Below are 23,980 nucleotides of genomic sequence, written 5' to 3' on the forward strand. Positions count from 1 at the left end.
CTTCTAGCTTTGATCTGGAGTCTACTTTATCAGATACTAGCATAGCTATGCCAGGTCTTTGGCTTCCATTCACTTGATACATTGACTTCTACTCTTTTGACTCTAAATGTATCTTTGCAATGAGGTTTGTTTCTTGGAAGCAACAGAAAGTTGGATCATGTTTTTGATCCACTTAGCTAGTTTAAGTTTTTTTTCTCAATTTTTATTAACATTTTCTATGATTATAAAAAATAACCCATGGTAATACCCTCCTCCCCACTCTTTATCCTTTGAAATTCCATTCTCCATCATATCCCCTCCCCATCTCAATCAGTTTCTCTTTTATTTTGATGCCATGATCTTTTCCTCCTCTTATGATGGTCTTGTGTAGGTAGTGTCAGACACTATGAGGTCATGGATATCCAGGCCATTTTATGTCTAGAGGGAGCACATTGTAAGGAGTCCTACCCTTCCTTTGGCTCTTACATTCTTTCTGCCATGTCTTCTGTATTAGACCCTGAGCCTTGGAAGGTGTGATCAAGATGTTACTCAGTACTTCAGTCACTTCTTTCCAGCACTATGATACCTTCTGAGTTGTCCCAAGGTCACTGCCAACCCAAAAAAGAAGATTCTCTACACAAAGTGAGAGTAGTGTTAATATAAGGGTATAAGTACTAAGAGAAGTGCTTACTGGGCAGCTTGATAAGCATAGTATATACATTTATCCAGACATCAGCAGATGTTACACCCCTAGGGCTCATGACTACCCCTGTTTTAAGTTTTCAGTATCAGGATGTGTACTGTCCCCCGCCCCCATGGAGCGGGCCTCCAGTCCAATTGGAGGGCAGTTGGTTTCCACCATGACAGATGTGCCACTATTGCACCCGTTGGCTCATTTGGCCTGGCTGGCCAATTATAAGGCTTGCAGTGTCCACTGTTGAGTATCTTCACTGGTGGTATCTCTTTCTCCCATTGAACTACATGTAGAATGGCTTCTTCCAACTTTCTGTCAGCTGGTCTACATGGAGGAGGTTATCAGCTCAGTTCCAGCAGGATTTCTCAGTGGCCTTGCAGCCCAAGTATGTGGAGTCTTCAGCAATAGGGTCTTAGCATCTACTCCTGGTGGGAAACCAAGGGCCTCGATAATGGCCTATAATGTTTTGGGGGCATCAGGGACCTCCCTGGCCAACAACTCACTGGAGGTATCCCATCCCTGCACTGAAAATTTTCTAACAACAATCTATGGCTCCTGAGTATTCCATTGTCCAAAACTGGAGGACTCCATATGATTCATTTGGATCCTCTTAGATTTTGATTAGCCTCCCTCCACCTTTCCGTTACTCAATCTCTTCCCCTGACCTCACTTTGGGCCTTTTCAACCCTGTTAATATATTCTTCTACTTACATATATATAATACCAACCTATTAAGTACCCTCCTCCCTTCCTTTCTCTTCCCTTTATATCTCCTTATTAACTTACTGGTCTCTGCTACTGAGTTTATGTAGTACATACATGGCTATTTTTTTTTTACATTTTTCATTGAGAACTTTAATACATGAATATGCTGTAATTTGATTGTGTTCCTTTCCCACTAGCTTCTTCTGTGGTAGCCTCCCTCTATGACTTATGTCCTTCCAGATGATGGTCTTTTTTTTGTCTCTAAGCCATAGGCTTTTGAGTTGGGTTATAATATTAGATATGAATTTTCTCCCATTGAGTGCACCTCAAATCCAATTAGAGAGCAATTGGTTACCCCCATAACTTATGTGCCACTGTTGCACCAGTGGAGATATATTGTCTGGCTAGTTGATTGCATAACTTTCAGGGTCCATTGCTTGTTCAGACTGTTGAAGACTTTTCTCCCCCAGCAGCCTGCATAGCACTTTTCAGAATTATGGCAGCTAGCCAGCAGGAGGTGGCTTCTAGCTCAGTTCCAACTTGATTTCTCAGTATCTTCAGCAATAGGGTCTTAGCACTTATGGTTATTGCTGAGAGCTATTTGCTATTGCCTGGAATTTTGTTGGTTATCTTTACTGGTTGTGTTATTGTTTGTTCTTTTCTTTTCTTCATTTATTAGTATTGGGGTTGCTAGTTTACTGTGTTGGTTGTGATGAATTCCTGTGTAGTTTTTCTCCTTTGGTTATCTCATCTATTCTGCTCATGATTTTTTTCTTTCCCATGTTCTTATGCCTCCTCTGTGTATAACATTCCTTTAACTATATTTTGCAATGCTGGCTTAGTAGTAATGAACTATGTTAATTTGTACTTGTCTTGAAATATCTTTATTTGTCCACCAATTTTAAGATATAGCTTTGCTAGATGTAGTAATCTTGGTTGTAGTTATGTACTTTTAGGTTTGAAATGTATTGTTCTGTGCTCTCCTAGAGTTTAAGGTTGCTGATGAAAGATCTTATGTTTGACTTCGTAGATGAGTTGACATTTCCGCCCTATACCTTTGATTGTTGCCTCTTTGTTTTGTATATTTGACATATTGACTGTAATTGTCATGAACCGATTCTTCTCTGGCCATGCCTATTTGAGGTTCTAAATGCCTCTTGTGTTTGGATATCCATTTCTTTCTCTAGATTTGGGAAATAATCACAAAGGAAAATGGTAAAAGAACAAAAAAACATTGCTGAATGTTCTGTGAAGTTAAAAATTATTTAGGGTGAGCGTGGAAATGAATGAATAAGAAAAAGAGGCAAGGAGTGGGGAAATAGGAGAGAAACAAAGTTAAATAAATGAGGAAAAAGAAAAGTAGAGAAAAGATTTGGAGGGAAAAAGAAAAAAGCAGGTTAGGAAAAAAGAAAGGAAAAAATTTCCCAGTATAATGAGAAAGTTTGAAAAGAAGATAAAAGCTTGAAAAGAAGAGATTATTTTAAAGATAAAGTCAAAGTACCACTAAACTATAGAGGAAAATAAGAGAAGGAAACATGGGATAAAAAAGAGAAAGGGAATAAAAGAAATAAAAAGGAAAAAGATGATAGTTTGTCCAATAATGAAAAAAACTGAAACAAAATGAAGGGGATTATAAAATAAAAACACAATTTAAAAAATATAATAAAGTAAAAGAACTGCTAAACATGTAGAAAAATACAAAGGGAGAAAAGAAAGAAAGAAAAGGCAAAAACCTGAAGTGAGGGAGTAGCTTCTTTTGGGTCCTTGAAGCTCAGAGACTGTTGTATGCACCGGGATGGGAGGATCAGCTGCACTTGCGGACTCCTGGCTTTCCTGCAGCTTATGCTAATGTTGAGTCTGCATTGGACAAGGTCTGATATCCACCAGCGCTATTCACTTTATTAGCTTTCTTTCTTTGCATACTAGGGTCCCCTGCTCGCCACACTTAGCTTTGTAGTTGTAAGCTGGACAGGTTCTCACCCTATTCAGGCTCCCTAAGTTGTATTGTGTGCAGTGGCTGATATTCTCTCTGGAAGGTGTCTCTCAAGTGTGTTGGGACTGCTGGAAGCAACCACAGCACTGAGATCTACACGAGTGGAGCACCTGTCTTTGTACTTCCAAGCTTTAAGTATTAAGCACCCTGCTGGAGGCAAGTACCCCAGAGCTCCTTGGTTCTATAGCCATGAAGGACAAATAGGTGGTTGTTGACCTGCCACTGACCTCAGGCTTATGTTAACAGACTCCAGGTCTCAATTGATGAACTTGCTCCCAGACACTAAAGACATGGTCACTCACTGTCTTAGGTGCTTGCTTGTAAATCTTGCTGGCTCAGGTTCAATTCCCAAGCCACCCATGTGTAAGTCAGACCCCAAAAGTGGTTAAAGGGTTTGATGGTATTTCATTTGTAGTGGCTAAAGGCTCTGACACCACCCTTCATGCCTGTGCACAAATAAATAAAATTTTTAAAAAATAAAGAAAAAGTATCTGGCTTTGTAGCCTGGCTGGCAAAGGAAGAGTGTTTGTTTTTTTTTTGTGACAGTTCACTAGAGGGGCTTCCTGGAACCTCTAACAATGCTGATAGGCTGGAGGTGAACATTGATAAAATTAAGTTTCCCAGAATCCCCTAAAATTTTTGCATAGAACAGTCATACTCTTCTAGGTATGAGTTCTAGTGCGATACCAAGCTATGATCTGAAATAAATAAACCAAAGCTTGTTTTGTTTCAGTGTGTATGTGTGTGTTGTGCCAGTGTGGATGCATGCGTGCCACAGTGTACATGTGAAGGTCAGAGGACAACTATCAGCGTCCTTATTTTACAAGGTTTGAGACAGGATTCCTTCTTGTTCTCCACTCCATTCTCCAGGGTAGATGATCCATGAGCCTCTGGGAGATTCTCCTCTTTCTGCCTCCCATCTCATTGTAGGTTTACTGGGATTACAGAAGCTGGCCACAACTTGTAACTTTTTACATATGTTCTGGGGATCTTAACTTAGGTACTCATGCAACATGGCTAGAGCTTTATCTCCTGGGCCATCTCTGCAGCCCCATTTTCCTCCTCCTCCGTCCTCTTCTTTCCTCCTCTTCCTCCTCCTCCTTTTATTTTTTTAAATTAAGTAGGAACTTTGTATGGACACATTATATGTTGGTACCATCATTTCCCTCCTTCCTGTCTCCACTCCACTGAGGGCCCTCCTTAGTGGGATTGCTGTATTGACCTTGCAGTTGTGGGTTGTGAGTTGTGAGAGCAGCAGTCAGTCATGTGGGGAGGGCAATGCCTCTGGATATTCCCTCCCACCCTGTTCTTCTCTCTCCCTTCCTTCCTTCCTCCTCATCTTCTTTCTTCTTCCTTCTCCTTCTCAGTGATTTGGAGAATACATCTGTGATAGCTGGTGTCCCAAGTCTAGAATTTGCATATTATAGTTAATACAAATAGCCTGAAGCCAGAAACTAGTTAGTTAGAAGGTGTTAGAAATCAACATGTTTGAGAGGCTGTTTTGTTTTTTTAATGTTTTGTTTATTTAGTTATGGGTGTGGTGTGGGGGGCGGGAGAGAGAGGGGGAGAGAGAGAGAGGGAGAGGGAGAGAAAGAAAGAAATGAATGGGCACACCAGGGCCTTCAGTCACTGCAAACTAACTCCAGACGCATGTGCCACTTTTGCATCTGGCTTACATGGGTCCTGGGGACTCAAACCTGAGTCCTTTGGCTTTGCAGGCAAATGCCTTAACTGCTAAGCCATCTCTCTAGCCCTGTTGTTTTTTTTTTTTTTTAACAGACTCTCACTGTTTACCCCAGGCTGACCTCAAACTCACTGCAGTCACTCTCAAGTGCCAGGATTATAGGCATGAGTCACTATGTCCAGCCACATGTCTCAATGCTGACACAAGTTATTGAGGGAATCCTAGCTTCTGGCCTAGTGCTTGCCTCACTGTCTGGAATCTGAAGGCAGGAAGAAGGGAGTGGCAGAGCTTCCTCCAGAAGGCCATGGGTTGTGGTGCTATTGCTCCTTCCCACTGCCTGTCAGGTGCTTGCAGATCATGCCTGCCCTCAAGTACCTGTCTCACACATGCATTTGGGAATAACTGTCTCCGTTTTATTAGTTCTCAGAGCTATACACATGGCTTCTCACTCATTCTGAATTTCAAGCTTCAGTGCTCCACCCATTTCTAGAGTGTTGCCTGTTCATCGGCTCCAACAGAATTTCTGCTCGCTGCTTCTCATCTGGCAAATGGGCCTGGTGGATGACCTAGTCCCACCTTCCTCATCAGTGCTTCCAGATTGTAGATTCATTATCCTCAGTTACTCCCAGGTGTTAGCCAGCAGCCTCTTCCTAAGCTTTTCTATAGTTAGATTGAGTAAGTAAAAAAGAACGTTTGTAACAAGCGACGTTGGGAGCAGAGAGCAGCATCTGTTGGCCAATCTTGCATGGTGGTGGGTGGAGGCTTTCAGTGGGAACAGTGCTGGCTGCTGGCCAGAGGCTTCTGCATTTTCTGGGAGCTTGCCAATCATGACACTAATGTTCATGCTACGATTTGGCCCCCTATGGCCCCCATAGGAGGACTGTTGACTCTGCATATTTAGTTGTCAGCCCTTCAAGAAAGAACACTTAGGAAGTCTCTCTGCCCCAGTGGTTACTAAAACTTTGAGATCTCTGGAGCTGAAATCCATCTAGATTATTTTGGTTCTACGTTTCTTTGGCAGGAAATCAGAATCATCTTTCTCTCATCAAATTTACTTTGAACTCAAAATTTTTTTTATTAGTTATGGATCTACTCAGTGTGTAAACAGCACGTGGTGGTACTTTACCCTTCATCCCTGCCCCCCCCTTTCCAAAGGGACCCACCTTGTTGGGGATGCTGGTTATCCCCATGGGGATTATGGGTCATGCATTGTGGAGGTAGCCATCAGCTACCTCAGCCTCTGTGCAAAATGTCCCAACCTGTGGCTCTAACAATTTTTCTGCCCCCTCTTCTGCAAATTTCCCTGAGCCATGTTGGGTTCATTTTAGGTCTACTTCAGTGATGGGCTCTTAGGAGCCTCTGTGTCTTTGCATCTCTGATTTGGTAAGAGCTGAGTGTCCTGTGTGTCTTATCTCCTTCACTCTTGTGCTGATATCAGGTTTACCAAGAAGGTAGCACTCTTACTCATTTCCTCAGTTACTCTATAGTTTCAGCTGGGGCCCTGGTGAAGTGCAGTGGACTGATTCTCTCCTCAGATTCTGCATTCATTTGAAAAAGAGAAGCAGATTCTCCATTAGAGAGTGAAGTCAGCACTGGGTTAAATGAGATAACCATTGTTAGCTTAGAGAGAATTTAATAAGTGTAGGCCCCCTTGTAGCCCAAGATTGGTGGGAGCTTGATATTGGAGAGAAAACTTGTTATTTGGATATGATTCTGACTTGTTTCCCAGTTCCATCTATGGGTTCCTTTCTACCAAGAGAGGATCTGTTAGCTAATCCAAGAGCAGTTGGTTACCCACCATGGCTGTGTGCCACTGTTGCACTTGGGTGAGCATCACATCAGGTTTTTTGCTGCTGAGTAGCTTAGACCATGAGTTGCTTGGACAAATATTGTCCATTTTCCCCCAGTAGCTCATGTAGCACCTTCTGGCACTGGATGAGCTAATTGTCTGGGGACTGGCTCTCTTCCTAATTCCAGCCAGGTCTCTCCACATACCATACCGAGAGCATATGGTGTCTTTGGCAGTAGGGTCTTACCATTAACCTTTGGTGGGTAATCAAGCGCTCTGACAGAAGTCTGTCTTCTTTTGGAAAGCCTTGTAGGTCTCTCTGATCAACAGCTCATTGCGGATGTTAACTGCATGCTGGTACTGGGAGTTACAGGCCAGCACCAAGGGAAATGAAGGAAGGAAAAGATAGGTAATATAAAAGAGAAACTGAGAAGGGAGGGGGAGGGAAGGAAGGGGGGAGAGGGAAGGAGGTAAAGAGGGGGAGAGAAACAGGAGAAAATTAATGTTCAACCTTTTACTTTGTCTTCCAGGATATAGGATTTTATGGTACCAGTTCCATTTGGGTCCATTTTTTTGCCCCCCCATCCGCCCCTCCAGCCTCACCCTCCCCTACTGTCCAGTCCTCAAGATGCCTATTAGGTATGTCAGCATCTCAGGCTGATCCAGGTTAGGAGCCACAGATGAGTGAGACCACGTGATGGTTGTCTTTCTGTGATTGGGTGAGTTTGCTGAGAATGATCTGTTCCAAATTCAACCATTTTTCTACAAATTTCATTGGGTCATTTTTTTCTCAGTTTTTTATTAACATTTGCCATGATTATAAAAAATAACCCATGGTAATACATACCCTCCTCCCCACTCTTTATCCTTTGAAATTCCATTCTCCATCATATCCCTTCCATATCTCAATCAGTTTCTCTTTTATTTTGATGCCATGATCTTTTCCTCCTTTTATGATGGTCTTGTGTTGGTAGTATCAGGCACTATGAGGTCATAGATATCCAGGCCATTTTATATCTGGAGGGAGCACGCTGTAAGGAGTCCTACCCTTCCTTTGGCTCTTACATTCTCTCCGCCACCTCTTCCACATTAGACCCTGAGCCTTGAAAGGTGTGATCAAGATGTTACTTGGTACTCCAGTCACTTCTTTCCAGCCCTATGATACCTTCTGAATCGTCCCAAGGTCATTGCCATCTGAAAAGAGAAGAGTCTCTACCCAAAGTGAGAATAGAGTAGCATTAATATAAGGGTATAAATATTAAGAGAAGTGTTTACTGGGCAGTTTGATAAGCATAGTATATACATTTATCCAGACATCAGCAGATATTACACCCCTAGGGCTCTTGACTAACCCTGTTTTAAGTTTTCAGTATCAGGGATGTGTCGTTCCCCCCCCCGCCCCCATGGAGCAGGCCTCCAGTCCAATTGGAGGGCAGTTGGTTTCCACCATGACAGATGTGCCACTATTGCACCCGTTGGCTCATTTGGGCTGGCTGGCCAGTTATAAGGCCTGTAGTGTCCACTGTTGAGTATCTTCACTGGTGGTATCTCTTTCTCCCATTGAACTACATGTAGAATGGCTTCTTCCAACTTTCTGTCAGCCGGTCTACATGGAGGAGGTTATCAGCTCAGTTCCAGCAGGATTTCTCAGTGGCCTTGCAGCCCAAGTATGTGGAATCTTCAGCAGTAGGGTCTTACCATCTGTTCTTGGTGGGAAACCAAGGGCCTCAGCAATGGCCTATAATGTTTTGGGGACATCAGGGACCTCCCTGGCCAACAACTCACTGAAAGGTATCCCATCCCTGGCACTGAAATATTTTCTAGCAATGATCTATGGCTCCTGAGTGTTCCATTGTCCAAAACTGGAAGATTCCTTATGATTTATTTATATCCTCTTAGATTTTGATTAGCCCCCCTCCATCTTTCCGTTACTCAATCTCTTCCCCTGACCTCACGTTGGGCCTATTCACCCCTGTTAATCTAGTGTTCTACTTACGTTTATATAATACCAACCTATTAATTGCCCTCCTCCCTTCCTTTCTCTTCCCTCTATACCTCTTTTTTTTTTTTTTTTTTTTTTAGCTTACTGGCCTCTGCTACAAAGTTTTTTCCTTCTCACACAGAAGCCCAATCATCTGTAGCTAGGATCCACATATGAGAGAGAACATGTGGCACTTGGCTTTCTGTGCCTGAGTTACCTTACTTAGTATAATCTTTTCCAGATCCATCCATTTTCCTGCACATTTCATAACTTCTTTTTTTTTTTTTTTTTTTACTGCTGAGTAGAACTCCATTGTATAAATGTGCCACATCTTCATTATCCACTCGTCAGTTGAGGGACATCTAGGCTGGTTCCATTTCCCAGCTATTATGAATTGAGCAGCAGTAAACATGGTTGAGCACGTATTTCTAAGGAAATGAGATGAGTCCTTTGGATATATGCCTAGGAGTGCTATAGCTGGGTCATATGGTAGATCAATCTCTAGCTGTTTTAGGAACTTCTGCTCTGATTTCCACAGTGGCTGGGCCAGATTGCATTCCCACCAGCAGTGTAGAAGGGTTCCTCTTTTTGCATATCCCCATCAGCATTTATGATCATTTGTCTTCATGATGGTAGCCAATCTGACAGGAGTGAGATGGAATCTCAATGTAGTTTTAATCTGCATTTCCCTGATGACTAGTGACGTGGAACATTTTTTTAGATGCTTCTATGCCATTCCTATTTCTTCCTTTGAGAACTCTATATTTAGCTCCATAGCCCACTTTTTGATTGGCTTGTTTGATTCCTTATTAGTTAACTTTTTAAGTTCTTTGTATATCCTAGATATTAATCCTCTATCAGATTTATAGCTGGTGAAGATTTTTCCCCATTCTGCAGGTTGCCTCCTTGCTTTATTCACAGTGTCCTTTGCAGTACAAAATCTTTGTAATTTCTTGAAGTCCCGGTGGTTAATCTGTGGTTTTATTGCCTGAGCAATTGGGGTTGTATTCAGAAAGTCTTTGCCAAGACCAATATGTTGAAGGGTTTCCCCTACTTTTTCCTCTAGCAGTTTTAGAGTTTCCAGTCTTATGTTAAGGTTCTTTAATCCATTTGGACTTAATTCTTGTGCATGGAAAGATAGAAGAATCTATTTTCATCTTTCTACAGATACATATCCAGTTTTCCCAACACCATTTGCTGAAGAGGATGTCTTTTCTCCAATGAGTATTTTTGGCATTTTTATCGAATATCAGATGGCTATATCTACTTGGGCTTACATCTGGGTGCTCTCTTCTGTTCCATTGATCTACATGTCTGCTTTTGTGCAGTACTATGCTGTTTTTGTTACTGTGGCTCTGTAGTATAGGTTAAAATCAGGCATGGTGATACCACTAGCCTTATTTTTGTTGCTAAGTATTATTTTAGATATTTGAGGTTTTTTGTGATTCCAAATGAATTTTTGGATTATTTTTTTCTATTTCTGTAAAGAATGTCATTGGCATTTTGATGGGGATTACATTGAATATGTAGATTGCTTTTGGTAAGATTGCCATTTTCACAATATTGATTCTTCCAATCCAGGAACAAGGGATGTTTTTCCATTTCCTAATGTCCTCCTCAGTTTCTCGCTTGAGTGTTTTATAGTTTTCATTGTAGAGATTCTTTATTTCCTTGGTTAGGTTTATTCCAAGGTACTTTATTTTCTTTGATGCAATTGTGAGTGGGAATGATTCTCTGATTTCATCCTCTGTGTGTTTGTTGTTAGCATATAGGAAGGCTACTGATTTCTGTGTATTTATTTTGTATCCTACTACATGGCTGTAGGTGTTTATCAGCTCTAATAGTTTGCTAGTAGAGTCTTTAGGGTCCTTTATATATAGAATCATGTCATCTGCAAATAATGATAACTTGATCTCTTCCTGTCCAATTTGTATCCCTTTTATGTGCATCTCTTGCCTTATTGCTATGGCTAAGACTTCCAGTACTATATTAAATAAAAGTGGGGACAGTGGACACCTTTGTCTTGTTCCTGATTTTAGTGGAAAAGCTTCCAGTTTTTCCCCATTTAGTAATACGTTGGCTGTAGGCTTTTCATAAATAACCTTTATTATATTGAGATATGTTCCTTCTATTCCTAATCTCTGTAGGACTTTTATTATGAAAGAATGTTGGATTTTCTCAAACGCTTCCTCTGCATCTAATGGGATGATCATGTGATTTTTGTCCTTCAGTCCATTTATATAATGTATTACACTTATTGATTTGCTTATGTTGAAGCATTCCTGCATCTCTGGGATAAAGCTTGCTTGGTCAGGGTGAATGATCTTTCTGATATATTCTTGTATTCTCTTTGCCAATATTTTGTTAAGAATTTTTGCATCTATGTTCTTGAGGGAGACAGGTCTGTAATTTTCTTTTTGTGTTCTATCTTTGTCTGGTTTTGGTATCAGGGTGATGCTGGCTTCCTAGAAGGAGTTTGGTAGGATTCCTTCCTTTTCTATTTTATGGAAAAGCTTAAGAAGCAATGGTGTTAGTTCTTTCCTGAAGGTCTGGTAAAATTCAGCAGTGAATCCATCTGGGCCTGGGCATTTTTTAGTTGGGAGATTGTTGATAACTGCTTGGATCTCCATGCTTGTTATAGTTATATCTAAGTGATTAACCTCATCTTGATTTAATTTAGGCAGGTCATATAAATCAAGGAACTCATCCATTTCTTTCAGATTTTCATACTTTCTGGAGTATATGCTTTTATAGTATGTCCATATGATTTTTTTGAATTTATCTGGCATCTGTTATAATGTTACCTTTTTCATCTCTAATTTTATTAATTTGTATCTCTTCTCTCTTTTGGTCATATTTGCTAAGTGTTTATCAATCCTGTTTATCCTTTCAAAGAATCAACTCTGTTTCATTGATTCTTTGGATTGGTTTTTTGGTTTCTATTTCATTAATTTCTGCCCTAATCCGTATTATTTCTTCCCGTCTACTGATTTTTGGTTTGCTTTGTTCTTCTTTTGCCAAGACTTTAAGGTGAAGCATTAGGTTGTTTACTTGTGACCCTTCTGAGTATTTAATATAGGTGCTTATAGCTATCAATTTACCTCTTAGGTCTGCCTTCATTGTGTCCCAGAGATTTTGGTATGTTGTGTTCTCATTATCGTTTGATTCTATAAATTTTTTGATTTCCTTCTTGATTTCTTCATTGACCCATTCATCATTTAGTAATGTATTGTTTAATTTCCATGATTTTGTGTATTCTCTATAGCCTTTCTTGCTATTGATTTGTAGTTTGATTCCATTGTGGTCAGATAGGATGCCAGTAATTATTTCAATTTTCCTTTATTTGTTAAGATTTGCTTTGTGTCCTAATATATGGTCTGTTTTAGAGAATGTTCCATGTGCTGCTGAAAAGAATGTATATTCTGCAGCCTTTGGATGAAAGAAATATCCTGTAGATATCTGTTAGGTCCATTCCTTCTATGACCTCATTTAGTCCAGATGCCTCTCTGTTTATTTTTTCCCAGGATGACCTGTCATTTGATGAGAGTGGGGTGTTGAAGTCACTTACTACCGCTGTGTTTGGTATTATCGGTGACCTTAATTCTAATAGTGTTTCTTTGATGAATTTGGGGGTCCCCATGTTAGGTGCATATATGTTTAGGATTGTAATGTCCTCCTGTTGGAGGGTGCCTTTAACCAATATAAAGTGGCCTTTCTGAACTAATGTTGGACTGAAGTCTACCTTGTCAGATATTAAGATAGCAACCCCTGCTTGTTTTCTAGGTCCATTTGCTTGAAACACCATTTTCCAACCTTTTACCCTAAGATAGTGTCCATCCTTTGTAGAAAGGTGGGTTTCTTGGAGGCAACAAATTGAAGGATCCTGTTTTGTAACTCAGTCTGCAAACCTTTGCCTTTTGTTTGGGGCATTTAGGCCGTTGATATTAAGAGATATTATTGAAAGGTGTGTAGTCATTTTTGCCATTTTTTTGTAGTTCTTCTGGTTTTACCTTTGTTTTCTTCTGTTAACTGGTATTTGAATATGGTTTGTTTTTTTCTCAGTTCCTTATATGTGCACTTTTCTTTTTCTTCAGCATGGAGGATTCTTTCAGTATGTTCTGTAGAGCTGCTTTTGTCTTCAAATACTCCTTTAGCTTGCTTTTGTCATGGAATGTCTTATTTCTCTGTCTATTTGAATGGATATCTTTTCAGGATAAAGTAACCTTGGTTGACAGTTGTTATCTTTCAGGACTTGGAATACATCACTCCACACTCTTCTGGCGTTTAAAGTTTTTGTTGAGTAATCTGCTGTAATCCTGATGGGCTTGCCTTTGTAGGTAACTTGATTTTTCTCTCTGACTGCTTTCAATATTTTTTCTTTGGTTTGTGTGTTTGGTAGTTTGATTATAATATGGTGAGGAGAGGTTCTTTCCAGGTTTTGTCTGGCTGGGATTCTAAAGGCTTCCTGTATCTGCATTGGCATCTCTTTCCCAATTTGGGGGAAGTTTTCTTCTATGATTTTGTTGAAGACACCAACTATGCCTTTGGAGTGTAATTTTTCTCCTTCTACTATGCCCTGAATTCTTATGTTTGATCTTTTCATAGTGTCCCGAATATCTTGAAATTCCCACTCATACTTTTCTGTTAGTTTGTCTTTGTCTTTGTTGGACTGTATTAGATCTGCCAGCTGATCTTCTAGCTTAGATATTCTGTCCTCTCCTTCATCCATTCTACTGGTAAGATTTTCTACAGAGTTTTTTTTTTTTTTTTTTTTCGTTAACTATGTTCTTTATTGCTAGTAATTCTAACTTGTTTTTCTTTATTATTTCTATTTCCTTATTTATGTCTAGTGTTGACTTCTTTATTTCATTAAATTGGCATTCTGTGTCTTCTTTGCTTCCTTTGATTTCTTCTTTGACTTCTTTGAACATATTTATAATCATTCTTTTGAAATCTTTCTCAGACATTTCCTCTAACTTGTTCTCACTGGAGGTCATTTCTGATACATTGATACTTTTTGGTGGATTTATGTTGTCTTGATTTTTGGTGTTTCTTGTGCTATAATGTATATATTTTTGCATCCTTGTTTATTTAATGATTGGATTTTCTAGTTAGCTGGGTATTATTAGAGGTATTAATCAATCTGATGTTATATATCTTCAGGGTAGGAGCTTAAGGCACTATGTGTGGCTCTCAAGACTTTGAGAGTATCTACAGGAGTGACTGTAGGTGTTGGGTTTGTCTATTATGAGAGTATTCAAGCATGCTGAGTGGAGCCAAATACAGATAGTTTCTAAAATTTAACTAAACAATATACACTTTCAATGAAAAACAGCAGAGTATTTATCTAAAAGTATGTATTATGACAACCAGATCCTCTGTCTGTCCCTTAGGCTGTGTGCTGCCTCACCCACTCCCTTAATCCTGACAACAAGGAGGTTAAAATTCTGGTCTGTAGAGGGTTCTAAGTCAGCTTGTGACCAGGTGAGACCCTTCCCTAATGTATAACAGAAGAGTAAACAAAGCCACTATAAATCAAGAAGCAACATATAACATGCCCAAAATACAGCTTATTTACTAATGACAAATCTGACCATGTTCAGATTTAACACATAATTTATCCTGACATGGAAGGTACAATTAGCACTTCTGATTCAGGCCTATATACCAGGTTTATTAGGTGGTCACTGACCTGGTGTAATCCCAGTTACCTTTTGGGATGATTTTGGTCTCAGTTATGCTTGGGTTCCACTGTTGGTTCAAGTAGGCATGGCCAGGTCCCTGGACCACTTCTCTGTTAGCCGGAGCTGGACACTGGCGGTGGGGGAGGGAGCCGGGCACTGGCAGCGAGGAGGGGAGGCTGCTGATGCTGCTCAGTTTGCCCATTGTTCCCATGTTCTTCTACTTTGTGACCTGCTCCTCTGTTGTTCACTGCTGTTCTCCTTTTACATTTCTTGAGTTGTGGAGAGCTCCAGTGTGAGTGGAAAATCCCCTCACCTGGCTTTTCCTATGGCTCAAGCCGAGCCTGGCGCTGGCTAGCGTGCCACTGCTGGTGCTGCTGAGGTCCCACGTGCGGATCTGCCGGAGGTGCTTCTGCCAGCCTGTGTGGGCTCTGGATGCTCTGGATCTCTCCTTCTTCTCCGTTGCCTTTTCAATTTCCTGTACACCTCACTTTTTAGTAAAAGTGTGTATTTTGCTGTTTGTTTTTTTTTTTTTGGCTTTTTCCCCCCAGGCAGCTTTGGCATGGTACCTACGCTGCCATCTTAACTGGAAGTCTCTCATTGTGTCATTTTTTTCTAACTGCTGAGTAGAATTCCATCGTGTAGATATACCACATCTTGGTAATCCATTTGTCCAATGATGGAAATCTGAGTTGATTCCAGTTCTTAGCTATTATGAATTGAGCAGCTGTAAACATGGTTAAACAATTCTCTCTGAACTGAGGCATGGAGCTTTTAGGGTACATGCCCAGTAGGGAAATAACTAGGTCTGTTGGTAACTCTATAGTCAACCCTTTTAGGAGTCTCCATATTGCTTTCCATAGTGGTTATACCATCTCACATCCCCACTACCAGTGAATGAGGATTCATATTTCTCCACATCCTCTCTAGTATTTGTTTTTATTTGATTTTTTAATGTTTGCTATCCTTACTGGGGTAAGGTGGAATCTCATAGTTGTTTTAATTTGCATTTCCCTGATGAGTAGGGTTGTTGAACATTTTCTTAAGTGTGTGTTGGCCGTTTGTATTTCTTCCTCTGAGAACTCCATATTCAGTTCTGTGCCCCACTTTGGTTGGTTGGGTGATTTTTTTTTTTTTTTTTTTTTTTTAGTTTTTTTGAGTTCTTTGTATATTGCAGTCAGGCTTGCATTGCTGCTAGAAATCACAAAATCAAGAGTAGCTTGTGTGAAAAACAAGAGGTTTATTTTGGCTTACAAGCTTCAGGGGAAGCTCCATAATGGCAGGGAAAATGGTAGCATGAACAGAGAGTGGACATTACCCCCTGGACAACATAAGGTGGACAATAGCAACAGGAGAGTGTGCCAAACACTGGCAAGGGGACACTGGCTATAACACCCATAAGCCTGCCCCCAGCAATACACTGTCTCCAGGAGGCATTAATTACCAAATCTCTATTAGCTGGAAATCTAGCATTCAGAACACCTAAGTTTATGGCGGACACCTGAATCAAACCACCACATTCCTCCCTTGTCCCCCGTAAACTGTTAACTGTCCATGATGTAAAATTCAATGCATTCAGTCCGTCTTTAAAAGTCCCCATAGTTTTTACATCCCCATAATCCAAGATCTTTTAACTGAGCCATAATACCAAAAATTTCCCCCCAAACCCATAATGGCACAGAATGAACATTCATACTGCAAAAGATGGCATTGGGCATAGCAAAGAGATATTCAGCCAAGATAAGATTTAAAACAACCAGGGCAAGCATCAAACTCTGTCACTCCAGGTCCAACAACTCTAACCAATGACAAATCTCCAAGTTTGATAATTTTAACCAACAACAAGTCTCTCAAGTTCCAAGTCCACCCCTCCAGCTAGGCTACTTCACAGTCCTAGAAAACCTCATCGGGTCGGCAGCTTTCCTTAGCAACCATCTCATGGTCCTGGCATCTCTACTGGGTCTCCACTGCAATACACGGTTTATCCTTATGGCGCCATGGGGTCTCCATGCAGGCATTCAGCAAACCTGCCTCACACTGCCCATGGCCATTTCCTAAACACAAGACCATGTTGTAAACTCAGTGACCCTTTCCTGCATTTCTTACGCTCCACTATAGGAGGTAGAATGCCAATTTGTTAATCCAGGGGGGAATAAAGCAGATTTTAAAGAATAGGACACTCCTTGAGCACTCAGGCCCCTTCCAAAGAGTCTACATTCTTCCTGTTGCCCCAGTACAGGTTAGCTGGCCAATCTCAATGGTAATAATCTCTCAAACAGTTTCCACATGAATGGGCAGAAGTTTAGGCCCAAAGATTTCATTTTTCCTGTGCCATATCCCTCTGCTCACACCAGTACACTTCTATGCAAAGCAACCCTGAACAACTTCTCAGGACAAAGGCATATCAGCAAGCTTCTCACACAAACTGCTAGCCCAGTCCAAGCAAAGCTCTTTCTCATCCTCATAAGCCAACTTTCACAGTCCATAGTTCTTACTGCATTCAGGCCTTTCAACTCTGACCAGAATAGTTCATTTCTCTACTTACAGCACTGCAAGGCATCTCTTAGGCCAGAGGTTTAAATCTTTGCACATTCATCTTGAAAATCATCTCAAAAAGGCCAAAGCCACACAGTCAGGTGTCTACAAGCAATCCCACTTCTCTGCCAGTAGTATAGCTGGCAAAAATTTGCTCCCATTCTGTGAATAAATTAGCTATGCTTATTGTATGTTTGTGAAGAAATTTTTCAGTTTTCTGAGATCATAGTGGTTGAGTGATTGTTTAAGTTCCTGAGCTACTGGGGTTTTGTTAAGGAAGTCTTTTCCTAATCCTGTAATGTGGAAAGGTTCTCCTATTTTTTTTTTCCAGTAGCAGCAGAGTTTCCAGTCTTATATCGAAGTCTTTGATCCATTTGGACTTGATTTTTGTGTATGGTGAGATGTGTCAGTCTAGTTTCATTTTCCTGCATATGGTTTCCAGTTTGTCTAGCACATGTGTTGAAGATGCTGTCTTTTTCCCAGTCTACATTGTTAGGGCCTTTGTCAAAGATCCAGTAGCTATAGTTACTTGACCTGAAGTCTGGATCCACTATTTTGTTCCATTGGTCTATGATCCTGTTCTTATGCCAGTACCATGCTGTTTTTGTTACTATGGCTTTATAATATAGCTTTAGATCAGGTATGGTGATGCCTCCAGAGGTGGCCTTTTTTTTTTTTTTTTTTGCTGAGGATATGCTTGGATAGTTGAGGCCTGCTACCATTCCATATGAATGTTGAGATTACTTTTTTCTATCTCCGTGAGGAAAAATGCTGGGATTTTTATTGGTGTTGCATTAAATCTGTATATTGCTTTTGGTAAGATTGCCATTTTCACAATGTTAATTCTGTCTATCCAGGAGCATAAGTGGTCTTTCCGTTTTTCTCAAGTCCTCCTCAATTTCTTTCTTGAGTGTTTTTATGTTTTCAATATATAAGTCTTTCACATCCTTGGTTAGTGTTATTCCATGGTATTTTTTTAACTCAATTTTTATTACAAAATTTTTCATCTGGAAAATTTTACATAAGGCAAATTGTTCAAAGAAGAAAATAAAAATAATCTTCCATCTCATCACTCTTAAGACAATCAATATTAGTATCATACCTTTACAGCATTTTTCTGGGCAGGTAACTTACCTCTTTAGTTCCTCACAGATCAAGACTGCTGTGTATATAGTGTCAGCTGCTTTTTTCATTTAACAGAATGCCATAGGTCTTCTAAGTCATTTATTTTTCCAGAGTAAGCTTTATAATTTCTGTGTATCACACATTTGAATCATTCAGTTATTCTTAAACATTAAGAAGATAGAACACTGTGGAATACTAATTGAATTCAGTGTTAAAAAAGAAAGAAAAGTACATTCAACCATGATCTCCAAACACATCTTAAATTCCGAAACAGAGGTACCCTTGCAGTTTTTACCAGGAAGATGGTGTTCCCTGAAGGTCTGCATGGAAAGCAATTTTATAGTTTTACTTGTTGGTGCTATAGATGGAGAAAGAGGTTTTCACAGGCCCCTGGTTCTTACTCTTGGATTTGAGAACAAAGAGGCTATTTTCTTTCTTTGACTAAAGACTGAAATAATGTGGTCAAGAGAATGACGTTGTACATTCTTCACCTGCTGGTGGTCTTCCAGAAATGTCATGGCAAGCAGTGCAGAGCTGTAACTGGTATGTTTTGGAGTATCAGGATAGGCCCCTGGGGAGACGTTGATCCTTTACATGGATCCAGGTAGAACTGAAGAGTATAGTCTAGCTGTGGTTCCAGCTCACCATTCTTATGTAGGCTCAGGGGCTTCCATATCAGACTGGGTCTGGGAAAGGAAAGATGTCTGTTAATTCCTTGAAGCATCTGCTCATGGCCTGCATTAAAGTTATAAGAAAGTCAGTCACAGAAGTGGCATCCTGTTATGGTACTACTGCTACCAGAATCTTGTGCTTTTCCTAAAGTTATCTAGCTGGCATTCAGATGGGAGGGAATAAGAAGAGGTCCGTTTAACTTTCAGACTGAGTACAACTTTTATATGACAAATGCCACACCATTGCTACATCACAAATCTTGGTGCTGTTGGCTGGGTATTGTTGTAGCCTCAAAATTACAAAAGGAAATATGAGACACTTAGACACTTATTATTTTTTTTTGAGACATGTTCTCATTATGTAACCCAGGCTGGCCTGGAACTTACTGGGTAGCTGAGGCTGTCCTCTGATCCTGACTCATGGCCAATCCTCCTGCTTTGGTGTTCTTTGCCTGTGGTGTGCTGGGATTACATTCATGAGCTACCAGAGCTGGCTCAGGGTCATCTTTTTTGAGGACTATCTGAGAACTTTTTACATAGTTAAAACTTTATTTCTGGGGCTGGAGAGATGACTTAGTGGTTAAGGCACTTGCCTGCAAAGCCAAAGGACCCAGGTTCCATTCCCCAGGACCCACGTAAGCCAAATGCACAAGGGGGCACGTGCATCTGTAGTTCGTTTGCAGTGGCTGGAGGCCATGGTGTGCCCTTTCTCTCTCTCTCTCCCTCTCTATTTCTCTTTCTCTCCCCCTCTCTCTCTCAAATTAATAAATAAAGAAAGAACTCATAAAAACTTTATTTTTTGTATAATTTAAATTATTGTCATATAATTTAGGCCTCACTTGGATATTTTACACCCAAACCCAAACTGTTTTTGACTAAAGACTGAGTAGTGTTAGAAGTCACCCTAGCATAAACACTTAGTTCACTCTGTGTCTGGGTTCTCCTCAGCCTCCTACCCCTCTATTTCCTGCACTATTCCGAAGACTTGCTTCTGTTTCTCAAGGAATTTCTTCCATGTAGCTATGTTACTTATTTGTGAGCATAGTTATATGCTATATATCTATTTTATTTATATTTTATTATTTGTTTTTTAGGACACAGCCTTGCTATGTAGCCTAAGCTATCCTTAAACTCACATATCTGCTGCCTCAGCCGAGTGTTGTTGCTATAGGCACGTGTCACCATGCCCAGCTCCTTTTCATATTTTTAACATTTATATAGGCTATATTGATTCCTCATATTGATCCTTTTGTCTTTTAAAAATTATAGATTTCAACATGTTGTGTTTTCATCTTAATTTATTTCCAAATACATCCTAATTTGCCTTGTAATTTCTCTTTGATGCATAAGGTCTGCACAAGATTGAGCCTGTCAACATTCCATTATGCAGGGGAGGGCCTACTGAGACCTCAGCCCTCCTGAGGAGCTATAGGCAGTTATTTTTAGTTATAATTGGTTATAATTAGTTATTTTTAGTTAAAATTGCTGGGGGAGGGAGTGTCATTCCATGAAGCTACTGACAAGTTGCCTATGCTCCAGTAAATAACTCCTGACCCGCATTTCTGCAGGCAACCCTACTTAAATTTATTTGGTCACAAAATAACTAAAAAGACCATGAAAGTAGGAGAGGCTAGCTGGGAGGAAGAAGGGGTTTATCAGGAGTGTGAGGGAGATATGAGAGAGTAATGGGAATGAATATGGCCAAAATACATCACATATGTATGAAATTGCCAACAACAACAAAAGGAGTATGTTCAGAGCAGTTGGGAGGCCAAGGCAGGAGAATTACTGCAAGTTCAAGGCCAGACTCAGCCATATAGTGAGTTCCAGACCAGTATGGGTTATATAATGAGAATCTGTCGTAAAAAATAAAACAAAACAAAAAAAAGAAGTATGTTCACTGATTGTTGGTTTTGTGTCTTTTTGAGCCTGAGCAATGGAGTTGTCCCAGAGCCTCTTTGGTGAGAAATATTTGTGTTTATAAATCACATGTTAGAATTTTCACAGTAAAGTGAAGCACTGTAATGCTAGCATTATTATGTAAGCTTGAAAAGATACCTTCAGCTAGTGCTTAATGTTTGCATGCCAGTCTTAATAGGATTAAAAGGCAGGTTTTAGAGCCATTCTTAGCAATGTCTTCTTTGTTCTTTTTAGCGCATTACCATGAGGCAGAACTGGATCCTGGAAAATTTATGATGCTAAGTACCTACTCTGCTTTAAGAATCTTGAACTGGAACATGAACAGGAAGACAGAGCAAGACATTGGGAACCTGAACACCCCTGCAGGAAAACACCGAAGGAGCACTCCATTTTCTGGAGCGCTATGGTCTGAGGAGGTGGTGGGTGCTATGGTGTGGAGAAGGCACGCAACCATGCTCTTCCCATGGAGAGAGGGTCATGGGATCCCCTGCTTCCCACCACGTCTTTGCTTGCTTTTGGACCAGGCCCAGCATCATTTGTCCTAAAGTCCACTGTGGTGTCTTCTGCCTGTCCATGGTTGGTCTCCAGCACGTCCCTGTTGCTCATGCTCTTTCTAGTACTGGTTTGCAGGACAGAACAGCGTTCAGGTGAAAGGAGAGTAACTATCAACGATAATGTATTTCATGAGATGTTGCATCTTATAAATTGTCTCTTTTTTCTAAAAATAAATAATAATAAAACCCTAATCTCAGTGAGCTATTTTATTATCAGTTTCTGCTTAATGACGTCTATAGAAATGAAGTGTGTCTAAACTCATTCTGTGTGTATCCACACTTCTCAGATAGGCCTTGCAAGAGGCCTTCCTCAAGTGTCTCACACTGGCCTCTGGTTCTGGAGTGAGAGCCTGTCTGTGGTAACATATGGTTGATGGCCTTCTACCTGGAAATGTGATGACTGTAAAGGGAATGTGGATGGGCAGAGACTCTAACTCTAGACTATCCAGCCCATATTGACAGAGACCAGATGAGGGGAGATAAAGCCCCATGTTGGCTATATAGATTCCCTTTTCTAGAAGCTACTCCATTGTGCATATATTCTAGACAGCAAGCTAAGAGGCTTGTAAAGAAAGAACCACATTCTACCGGAGTACTTTCTCAGTTAGATGTTAATCTATAATGACACATCTATAGTGGTCATTTTTTCTCTCATAATACTTGTTATTTTCTATAGTTTTTAAAAGTTTTTTTTTTTTATTTATTAGAGAGAGGGGACCACATAGATAGATAGAGAATTGGCACGCTAGGACATCCAGCCACTGAAAATGAATTCCAGACACTTGTGCCACCTTGTGCATGTGGCTTATGTGGGTCATAGGTCCTTAGCCTTTGTAGGCAAGTGCCTTAACTGCTAAGCCATCTCTCAAGCCCTTTATACTTTTAAAAACTTTTTATTAACAGTCTCCATTCATATACCCATTGCATTCTGTTCATAATTTCTTCCCACCACCCTCTTTTGATACCCTTCCTGTATTCCCCCCTCTACTGATCCTTTCTTTTTTCCAATTCGTCTCTCTTCTATTTCGATATAATTTTTTTTGCCCTTACATTATGCAGGTCTTATGCAGGTAGTATTAGCCACTGTGAGGTCATGAATGCAATAGCCATATAGTAGTCATTTTGAAATTATATAATGTTGAGAAATACTATATATGCTTTGGGTAAACAGCTTTATCCTCTCTTGAAGTATTTCTTGCCTGGCTATAGACCGACATCCTTCTTTGACATTTTGCTAATACTGATACTGTTTACTTATGACCTTTGTAATGAATTCTGAATCTCTGTGGTCTGGCCTAATTATCCACTTCAAATGAAAACATATTAAGAAGTGTAAGAAAATTCTCAAATGACATCTGTAATGTGACTCACATTCAAGTACTTGAAATATTGGGAAAGGGTTTGCCAGATGTTGTGAATGAGAACACATCTAGTATGATACTTCAACCTCCACGTTTGAAAGCACCCTGATGCAGATCTGGGTCAGCTTCCCCAGGCCCATGGACAGTGAAATCCAAGAAACCCCCCTGTCTGAGTTACCTAAGTCGGATTTGACGATGAATTCAAACTTACTCTAAAGTTACTAAAATCCAGCCTGGAGAAATGGCTTAGCAGTCAAAAGTGCTTGCTTACAAGGCTTGGGTTTGAGTCCTCAGTGCCCACATAAAACCAGATGCAAAAATGGCACATGCATCTAGAGTCCGGTTACACTGACTGATAGGAGGTCCTGGCATGCCTATACTCTCTTTCTCTGCAATTAAATAATAAAAATATTTTTAAAGTTACCAAAATCTGTATCTTACAAGTGCTTGGGTTTGAGCTTGCTGAACAGATATGTCATGTATTTCCTGCTGGAACATTTGATCACCAGCCACAGATGCTTTTGAGCAGCTGCAGCCTGTGCTTGCAGTCAGACTGCCGAGGATTGCACAGTACTGCCTAGTGGGTGAGATGTTCAAATGGTGGTAAAATGATAGATGCTCATCACTCACAGTCCCCTTTCTGGATCCCATTTTAAAAGGACATAGGCTGACTGAAGTGTGACCAGCAGCAAGTACCCAAATGTCTGCCAACTGTGAGGAAAAAAGAGCTGAAAGAGCCAAGCCCCTTTAATCTATTTGAAAAATGTAGGGGAAACACAGGTTTAGAAATAACAGTAGGTGCAGGCTAGAGAGATGGCTTAGCAGTTAAGAGACTTTCCTGCAAAGCCTAAAGACCCATGTTTGACTTTCCAGTCCTACATAAGCGAGATGCACAAGGTGACACAGTGGTTAAGGTCGCACATGCGCACAAGATAGTACACGTGTCTGGAGTTCAATTGCAGTGGCTGGAGGCCCTTGCGTGCCATTTCTCTGTCTCTCACTCTCTCTCTTTCCCTCCCTCTCTAAATAAAGTAAGAGCAGTGGATGTCAGTTACATTAATATTGGATGCTGGCTTGCTAACAAAATAATTCCAAATTAGGTTAGTGATGTTGGGAGCTTTTGGTGTGTGACCAGAAGACCTGTGACTACTTATGTGACTCTACTTTTGTTTGAATTCATTAGTTTAATCATCTTCCTTTACAACATGCAGAGAACATGGGGAATGTCAGAAAAATGTTGCCTTCTTTTGTAACCTTTGATGGAAGAGAAGCATTGACCATTGTCCAGAAAGTCACTTTCACCTTCCA

At 40.4% G+C, this 23,980-nt stretch overlaps 1 protein-coding gene across 1 annotated transcript in view; it reads left to right on the forward strand.

The window, feature by feature from the left end:
• Dtd1 (D-aminoacyl-tRNA deacylase 1) overlaps window positions 1-21,503 on the forward strand; it is a 257,126-nt gene extending 235,623 nt beyond the window's left edge. The window contains exon 6 of the mRNA XM_045156932.1: window positions 20,992-21,503. The gene's annotated coding sequence lies outside the window, so the exon portion shown is untranslated. The remainder of the gene's footprint in view (window positions 1-20,991) is intronic.
• The last annotated feature ends 2,477 nt before the right edge of the window (window positions 21,504-23,980 follow it).

The sequence above is a fragment of the Jaculus jaculus genome, chromosome 8, assembly GCF_020740685.1.
Source record: "Jaculus jaculus isolate mJacJac1 chromosome 8, mJacJac1.mat.Y.cur, whole genome shotgun sequence".
Lineage (NCBI taxonomy): Eukaryota > Metazoa > Chordata > Mammalia > Rodentia > Dipodidae > Jaculus > Jaculus jaculus.